Source organism: Euleptes europaea, chromosome 11 (genome assembly GCF_029931775.1).
Source record: "Euleptes europaea isolate rEulEur1 chromosome 11, rEulEur1.hap1, whole genome shotgun sequence".
In the NCBI taxonomy this organism is placed as follows: Eukaryota; Metazoa; Chordata; class Lepidosauria; order Squamata; family Sphaerodactylidae; genus Euleptes; species Euleptes europaea.
Window position 1 is genome coordinate 66,871,909 of NC_079322.1, and position 9,989 is coordinate 66,881,897.

Below are 9,989 nucleotides of genomic sequence, written 5' to 3' on the forward strand. Positions count from 1 at the left end.
CAAAAAAAATCCGCAGGTGGATAGCCACATGGTCTGTACAGCCCACATAGGTCCAGGGGCCATCCCTTGAAAGCTGTGCAGACCAACAAGGGATCAGGGTGGACAGAAGCACAATGCACAGCTGGACCGCACAGCTCAGACGCACTGGCGCAGGGCACCTGATCTCCAAAATAACGGTCCCTGCGGCTGCTCCCCACAATTGCCGCCCTGGAAGAAAGCTGTTCACTTACTCCAGAATGGGAAGGCTCAGGACCTGAAGCTGTTCTCCCCAGGTGCACATATGATCAGCTTCGAGACACTCTTATTGTTCAGTGCAGTCAAAAGCAGCTTGGAGTGTATTGAATAGCTGCAACATTTGAAAAAAAAATAGTTGCAGGATTGATCCACTGGTGGTGATCATCCAATTCCTGGCACTGCAGAGCTGCCATACAACACTTTTACCCCTGCTGAATAATGCACTTTCAATCCACTTTCAAAGCACTTTAGAGATCATTTGCCAGTGGATTTTGCAGTTTCACACAGTCAAATCCAGCTGTAAAGTGCATTGAGAGTGCGTTATTCCGCATATGTGAAAGGGCCAGGACAGGAGCGGGAGAGAGGATTGCCCCAATGTGGCACAGGGGCAGAAAAGCACATGAAATAATGGAAATGTAGAAAGATTCTACTGAGGAACATGCACACATTACCGTTTCAGACACACAATATCAGCATACTTTTAAAAAAGAGCACAAAAAGGTATATTAGTCCTTGCAGCTGTGAAGATATGCTTGAAGGTGTGTAGCCTATGCCTTCTACTGTCTTAGAAACCAAACAGTGAGCAGCCCTACAAAATTTCTGGTTACAAAGAAGAGGGGATATGCTGGGCTGTGTGCCTGTTATCCCCTCTCCAAAAGCACAATACGTTATGCAAAACAAAAACGCTCCAATCTAGCCACCTATCTAGGGTTGCCAATCTCCAGGTGCAGCCTGGTGTTCTCCTGGAATTGTAATTGATCTCTAGACTATAGAAGTCAATTCCCCTGGAGAAAAAGGCTGCTTTAGACTCAATGACATTGTACCCTGTTAAGGTCCCTCCTAGGGTTGCCAACCTCCAGGCAGTAGCTGGAGATCTCTTGCTATTACAACTGAACTCCAGCTGATAGAGATCAGATCACCTGGAGAAAATGGCCACTTTGGCAATTGGACTCTATGGCATTGAAGTCACTCTCCTCCCCAAACCCCGCCCTCCTCAGGCTCCGCCACAAAAACCTCCCACCAGTAGTTAAGAGGGACCTGGCAACCCCAGACCCTCCCCAGGCTCCACCCCCCAAATCTCCAGGAATTTTCCGTCCCGGAGGTGGCGGCTGCACACCTCTCATTACCAATCGGAACTCTAGTGATCATGTGTAACCATTCTGAAACATCGATGCCACAAGTTCCCAGTGGCAATTCTCATGGTTATGGTGGCTGAAAGATAACGCCTACACTTCTTCCCCCATGCCAATATAACCTTAGGACCTTGAGGGTATGTTTGCATGGGCCTGTTTTGTAAGGTGTTGAATAGTCCTGCACTATTCAGTCAGATAAGGCACATTGCATAGAGACTTGTGTAATGTGTGAACCGGTCCTCTGATCTGACCTGAAGCTGCACTTTGATATGGCGCCCAAAGGGAGAAGTTACAGAAAATCTGAGCAACTTCAGAATTAACCTCTATCCAAACTTTAGCTTTGTTTTCATTTTGTTTTGGTTTTTTGGTTAATTTTCAAATGACAGGATTTGCGGGTATGTAACTACTGTTTTCTTTTTATCCTTGTGGTTTCCATGAAATGTGTATATACTAACATGCTGCTACCGATCTGTGATCTGTTCTAGTGTTTCTCCTTAGATCTGTCCAACTGAGTTTCTTTTCAAATAAAAGCACATAGCTCATGCCCCACTCTGCTCCTGCTCTCTTACCCCAGGTTTCCTTTACGCTATAAATCTTTTTTTTTCTTTTTGGCTAATAAAGCTAGATGCTCTTTATATAAGATTTGGAGAGCCATATTCAATGGATACATTTCTTTATGGATGCCCACAATAGTAATAGCTACAATATTTTGATGAAATTTTATTTTTTAGATTATAAAATTACAAGATGTATCTATAGTGTCTTGTATTAAAAAAATTATTGTGATAAACTAGACTTTTCAAATTAGATTAAAAAAGAGAACACCTCCCCTTATAGAAATGTTTTCAACAATCAATACATTCCATATTATCTACCAAAAATATTCCTTAGAGTAGAAAAAAAATAAGAGAGCTGAATTCCTTCAACAAGTTAGGAATGGGAAATGATGACGTATTCCAGTAGCATGAGCCTCAATTCTAACACGAGCAGACCTTTCATAAGGCCATGTATGTATTTAGCCCGGGAAACTTAATTTCTAGATGGTGTGTAGGTGAACATAATGGTGAGAAAAAATATTAGGGCACAATCCAGAGAAATCCTGTCAAATAGATTGGTCAATTGCGTGAGAGATGTGGCAACTTTTCTCTTTATAGTGTCAAGGAACAATTAAATTTCATTTCCCCTTTTTAAAGAGTGAAGTGGTTGGTGGATAGCCTTTCTAGGGAAAGGAAAATCCAGAGAAACCCTAGGCTTTCCTGGAAGTCCGCCCTACTGATTAAAATAGGACTTACTTCTGAGTAAGCTCATTGGGGTTGCTCTCTTTAAGTCTCGTTGAAAAGAATGCGATGTATGTGCCTGAATACCATGGACAGAGCCACGTCATCACTCAGAGCTGGTCTACAGAATGCAAAAAGAAACTTTTGCCATCTTCGAATTCTTCCCCACTGAACAAATTAAAATCCCTCTAGATGGAAAAGTAGCGCATCTGACAGAAAGCAAGGCTCAAACTCTTCTCCCTAACAAACTCACTTTCCACACATAAGGTGTGTGTTTTAGGTGGGGAAATGTTCAGTCATCTTCACATGCTTTCATGCTGTCTGGTCTGAGGACAGCTCTACCACATCAATATTTCTGATTATGTTTCTCCAATTGAGAAATCTGGTATGGCAGAGCACACAGGGTGCTAGGGAGACCTGCTAGGCCCCACTTGCAGAGTGATTCTGGGCCAATCACCTTCTGAAGGCCATACTAGACGTTCACTTTCAAGAGTTGGGGGGTATTTCCCAGGAAATAACTCCCCTTCCCCTGCCAGCACTGTCTCTACACAGAAAATGTGGGAGAAGCAGGAGCTCTTTCTCCAGCCACAGCAGCTTTTTATAAAAAAGGCAAATGTCTAGTTCAGTTGTCAGCCTCAATTATCTCACAAGATTGGTGGATAAAATGAGGTACATCGATTCTAGGGCCAAATTCTTAGCAGGGTCACATTGAAGCTTCCGTTGTTGCCATTGTATTTATAATTCAACTCTTTCCAGAGTTACTTTTTTTGCTGGAAAACAGATTTTAAACACCTACTTGGGAGCCTTCATAAACACTGCATTTCTTTTCCACATACAAAGTTAAGTTATGAGGTTTTTGTATCCTCCAGAATATAGGACAGCGCTGTGATTGGCAACCCTAGGCAAAATTTAGATTGCCTCTGGCCCCATTCCTTTCCTTAGCAGTCATGGATAAAAGTTGATTTGAACTCTGCACCCCACCCCTTCAAGGGCTGAAAGGAGACATTTGGTGAGGACAACAAGGAACATGATACAGAAGAATAAATTGTCTGGCTGGAGCACCAATGCACCAATGTCAACGAGGGAGTTGAAAGGCTTCCTGAGTAGCTGCAGTACAAACCTTGGGATTGCCACCTGTCTCACACAAAATATCACAAGGAAACATCGGAAGGATATTTGGGACAACTCCTCCAATCACTGACCATTTGTAATAACTTAACAATCTTTTCCCTCCTGCGATCACCTGTGGGCAGGGCGGCCTAACATTGTGGAAAGGCATGGTTGGTTTTAGAGATACGGCAAATTTCATGCGTGCCGAAACAAGCTGACCTAGACCAAAAATAATGACTACGCCAGACCCTGTGAACCTTGCTATGGGCCCGATTTGATAACCACTGAAAGTGTAGGTTAGGTTTTGTTTGAGCATTGAGAGCTGAGTCCAACCCTAAATTATTTTTCCCCCTTCAGTACCTTGAGGCATTGTGATGGAACCCAATCCTAGTACTCAATCTGAATTTCCTGAAGAAAGAGAGAATGACTCAGCAGGAATTCCGAAGGGAAGACCATGTACATAGCGAGCATGAGTGAATGGCAATACTGTACGAATGGATGTACATTTGTAATATTTGTACAAACAAAACAAAAAAATAAATCTGAATTTACAGATGTGAATTTGCTGCTAAGTTCTGTAAATTGCACTTCAATGATACCTGATAAGTGAATGTTTCTGTTATAAGTGAATAAAATGCCCAGAAAATTGTCCCTTTTTTCACTGTTTGCTGACCTTTCTTCATTCTGACCCCCAAAGCTGACAGGAGTTACTACACTAGCAAAGTGCCCATCATGCTTGAAAGGTACAGGAAACAGTGTGTGTGGTGGGGGGGATAAAGCTCCAAGAAACTCAGCATCCTCCTCCTGTGACTCCCCAAAGAGAACAGGAAAACACGCAAGAGGAGAAGCACGATGCTATCACAATCCTTAAGAAGATCTCCTTGTTGACCACTTGTTTGTTAGGCCAAGCTGCGCGCCTGAAAATTTGAAAGCGAGACCCCCCTGACAGGACTCCTTTACATTTCTCATGTATGCCAAGTTAACTGAGGGGCTCCTATGGCACTCCAGCCAAGGATGCCATTTCAAGTTCCAAAGAGATACTCATGGGGAAAATCCACAGGAAGGTACAAAGGCCCACTCTTCTGAAGATTCAACATTAACTGGCAGAAAAGGGCATGAATGCCTAATGAGTAGGGTTGCCAGGTCCCTCTTCGCCACCGGTGGGAGATTTTTGGGGCGGAGCCTGAGGAGGCTGGGGTTTGGGGAGGGGAGGGACTTCATTGCCATAGAGTCCAATTGCCAAAGCAGCGATTTTCTCCACGTGAACTGATCTCTATCAGCTGGAGATCAATTGTAATAGCAGGAGATCTCCAGCTAGTACCTGGAAGTTGGCAACCCTACTAATGAGCAAAGCAATATTATCCCACAAGTGAAAATAGTCACAGGAACTCATTTAACACATTTAATTTTAACAATAAAGACCCACACCTGAGGAACTACCTATCACCTGTGAACACACAGGTGGGGCTGTGGCTCAGTGGTAGAGCACCTGCTTTGCATGCAGAAGGGACCAGTTTCAATCCCGGCATCTCCAGTTAAAAGTTCCTGAAGGAGGTGGTGTGAAAGGCTATGATTAGCTACTTCCAGTCAGAGTAGGGAAGGCTGACCTTGATAAACCCAAGGGTATGACTGAATATAAGGCAATGCCTTGTGTGTTCATATGATCTGAATCATCAGAGGGGCTCCCTCATGCACTCTCTAAATGGCACCCCGACTCCAATTTATACTGTAAGAACCAATTCTATAATGATTTTAAACAAGATCCCATTTTTGTTCTTACTACATTTTACGCCTGAAATCACTCTGTTTAATAGAAAAGTGGCTGCCCCTTGTGTAGATGATCAAAGCGCCCAGGTCTCCAACAGGGAAGACAGAGGTCTGTGTTCAGGGGGCAACTCCAGGTGTACAGCAAACTATTGCTTTGTAAAAGAGAAAAGATCCTAGTTAAGAACCCTATTTGGGTGGAAAGGCAGCACAGCAATGTTTTAAATACATAAATAAAGGTATGGAATGTTGAAGGCAGCTGAGCAACAGTTAAAAGGGGGGAAGGCAACCATCCTGCTCAACCTCTTAGAATTTAGGGAACCCTGGAGGGGGAGATTTAGGACGGATTTCTACATCTCCCTCATAATTTCTGATTGGCCCCCCAGCATGTCAGTACATATAATAGAAAAGTGCCTGGCCCCTGCTGAACAGCCAACCAGCCCTAGGGGTGTGCATAACTCATTTGCTCATGTTTTTCTTTGATTCTACTGATTTCCCAAGCAATGGCATTTTCCCTTTCCAATCAGCTCCTTGCATGGGAAGAGCACAGAGTGCTTCCAGCCAATCACCTTTGGAGACAAGCCACAAAGAGCTGCAGTTCTCTTTCCCTTCCTCTTTTGTAAGGACATAGCCTTTTCCTTTGCAAGTCCTGTGGCTAGGAAGCTAGAGAGCTGGGGGCACATTATTCAGGGGCTCATAGAATTCATCTCCATGGCCCAATTTGCTTGAAACTTTGGGATTCTTTACAGGATAGGCAGCGCTGACTCCACTGCAATTTTGGTGCTATTTGGTTGAAAAACAGCCACTCCAGCCCTCCAGGAAAAAAACCCATAGGGAATAATAAAAGTGCAATTAAGATGGCGGGGGGGGGCAGCTTGCTCAGGGGCCCATGGAATCCGTCCCTGTAACCCAATTTGCTTGAAACATGGGAGAACTTTAGAGGACATGCAGCACACATTCTGCTGCGATTTTGGTGGCATTTGGTCAAAAACAGCTACTCCACCTTCCCTCCCCAAGTCCTCCATAGGAAATAATGTCAGGCCAACAAAAAGGAATGGGGGGGTCTACAAAGGAAGTTGCTTTTACTTTGTGAAAGGAAATAAAGAGATCACAACAAGCAAGGATAGCAAATATCTTTGCAAATAAGAAATTGGTGTTATCAGTCAGTCACTGCAAGGAAAATTCAGACAGGGTGTTTGTTTTTAATGCTATGGCCGGCCAGAGCTCTCCTGCTAAGCTGCTGCATGACTGCCATTTTGGGAATCAGTAGCAAGAAGAGTGGCAGCACATTTCGGATGTCTGTAAAATTGAACCCCTTTGTTCAATCTACTTGAAAATTAGAAGGTCTTTAGATTACAGGTAGGATTGTATTCTGTCCAGAACCACATGGATTTGAATCTGTACAAATTTGATGTCATTATCTTTACAAACAGCTACCACAAACGCTGATATACATTCCCCGCTGAAAATAATGGTCCTCAATTCCAGAACCACATGGATTTGAATCCAAAAATGGTAATGCCCTACCTAAAAATAAGTAATCGTGACAAAAATCCCAACCCCAAAATTCAGATCCAGAATTATAACAAAAATATTCTCGCCTCACACCCCTAACCAGGCCACTCACAGACAAGTCAAGGGTATCTCATACTTGGGGGCCTACCTCGATATACAGAAAAATACACCTTTGTACATTAACTAAAAGAAAAAGAGAGGTACCCCCCAATAAAAACCTGCCTGATGAGGACTAAGTATATTGCAGAAGGGCTACAATACGGACATCGCCGTATTGGGCAAGGGCCGGACAAATCACCTTGCTCAAGTCCCTGAAATCTTACTGAATGCTGGAAGGGAGACTTTTGGGGGGTTAGGGATGGATTTCCAAATTGCTCCTCTTCCTTGCGGGCTCCCCCAGCTTTTTCATTTTTCTATGCGAACTGAAACGTTGTCGAATTATTTCCATTTGCTACTAACCTCTGGGCTTTTCTTTTTCATTCCACACAGTTCAAGAATAGCCCTTGACTGAGTACCTAGGAGCAGAATACAACTATACAAAACAACAACAAGAATAGTCTAAAGAGACCTTTCAGCTCTCTCCCTTCAACACTCGGGCGCAAATTTGCTGCGGGCTGCAATCAACGGGATCAAGACACTCCTCTGATGGGGGCAGCAGATGTGGGGGTCACGTTTGTGTTTTCCTCCCCTTCATAACATGGCCGTTGTCAAAGAGAGAGAAAGCTGGGTCTATTTTTAATCATAAGGATGTATTGATTGATGATTTCAGGCGCTTTGTACAGTTACTTCTTTGCCACAATGCATCCCTCTTTTTAAGTTTTCTTGCTAAGACCTTCCATGCTTGTGCCTTTGGGTAGCCACACAGGAGGATAAGCTCTTTGCACATGTCACTTGCCCTGAGCTTCTCTTTCACCCAACGGCAGCTGAAGCATGAAAACAGGCACACGGGGGGGGGGGATTCTTAATCCTTGGACATTTAAGGATGCTTCTACCACTATTTCCCCACAAATAAACACACACGTAGAAGAGCACCCAGAAAATGGGCGCACATTATCATAGCAGAGGAGGTCCCATGTCTATCCATAGGGTTGCCATCCTCCAGGTACCACCTGGAGATCTCCCGCTATTACAACTGATGTCCAGCCGATAGAGATCAGTTCATCTGGAGAAAATGGTTGCTTTGGCAATTGGACTCTATGGCATTGAAGTCCCTCCCCTCCCCAAACCCCACCCTCCTCAGGCTCCACCCAAAGAACCTCCCACCAGTGGCGAAGAGGGACCTGGCAACCCTACCATACATACAAGGCAAATGTCCAGAATTAGTAGGGAGTCGGGTTGCCAACCTCCAGGTACTAGCTGGAGATCTTCTGCTATTACAACTGATGTCCAGCCGATAGAGATCAGTTCCCCAGGAGAAAATGGTCTCTTTGGCAATTGGACTGTATGGCACTGAAGTCCCTCCTCTCCCCAAACCCTGCCTTCCTCAGGCTCCACCCAAAAAAACCTCCCGCTGGTGGCAAAGAGGGACCTGGCAGCCTTACCTATCCATCAGAGGAGATCATAGGCCACCATTTTCTAAGCACTTCCTGTTGTGCCCTTTTAAAAGGCTGACTGTGAGGAAGTTTTCTCATTTAAATTTTGGGCACTTCAAGTGGTATAAGCTTCTGAGAGCCATCATCACACCAAAATGTAACGACAGAAGAATTAATGCCCACACACCATGATCCAGAGTCCTGTGATGTGCTGTACAAACAAGCCCTGTTCACATGTTACAGTGAACACCTGAACATCCTGCCTGTACATGCATACGTTTGTTTTTAAGGCCTTTTATGCAGGGACGTTTCCCCGTGGTCACCCCCGCCGACTGCTTCAGGGCGTCCTTTTGATTATGCATGCCTTATCCACCCGTCAGAGTAGGCTTACCAGGTCCTGTCAGTCGATCGGCGGGAGGTTTTCTGGGGTGCGCAGTGCAGGCGCGCGCCTGGCTTGATGCACCCGTGCGCCCAAGCGCTAAAGCACCTACATCACTTCCGGTTTACTCAGAAGTGATGAGGACGCTCTCTCAATCTCGGCCGAAACTCTATGGAAACCATAGAGTTTCGGCTGAATTTGCTAGAGAATCCATGTCGCTTCAGGATAAACCCTGAATTGATGTTGGCACGTCACATGTGCGTGCGTGCATGGGGTGCCTGCCAGCCCTCAGCTGGTCGGCGGGCAGCCCGGTGGATTGGCGGTAGTTTACTACTACACTTGGCAACCCTACATCAGAGGTTGCCTTGGTCTCCCCAAGTGTTTTGCCCGCATTTTCCAGATTCTGGTTGAAACAGCACCTGGAAAACTCAGGCAAAACACGCGGGGAGAGCGAGGTGACCTCTGATGGGCGTATAAGGCATGAATAATCAAAAGGAAGCCCTAAGCAGTCAGCTGGGGTGACCGCAGGGAAACATCCCTGCATAAAAGGCCTAAGAAAGAGCCAATGCATGAACTTTACTAACAAAACCTGGGTAAATGGGGGGTTTGTATCACACACTCAGCTTTAGATGCATTGACTGTAGGATGAAAATATTCAATGTACATACGAAGAACAGTCAAGTGTGCACTGTACATGGATTGTATTGTGTTCACTGTAATTTGTGAACAGGTCTACTCACACATGCATAAAACACTTGTACTCTGTGGCAGCTGAAGACACCGCACTTAGAGTAAATAGGGGAAGCCATCCAACCATCCAGCCATTTCCAGCTGCTAAAGGAACCCTGTATTTATTAAAGAAATATAGGCAAAGGCTTCATCAAGGATGCAACTTAGCCATTGTTTCCCACAGAAATAATTCTATGGCAGCTCAGCTTCCATATTTTGGATGATTAAAAGTAAACATACCAAGCAGTCATTTGGATGAAGCATATGCATGACTTCTGTATTTCTAAATCTCATTTGCTTGAAAGATAAACACCAG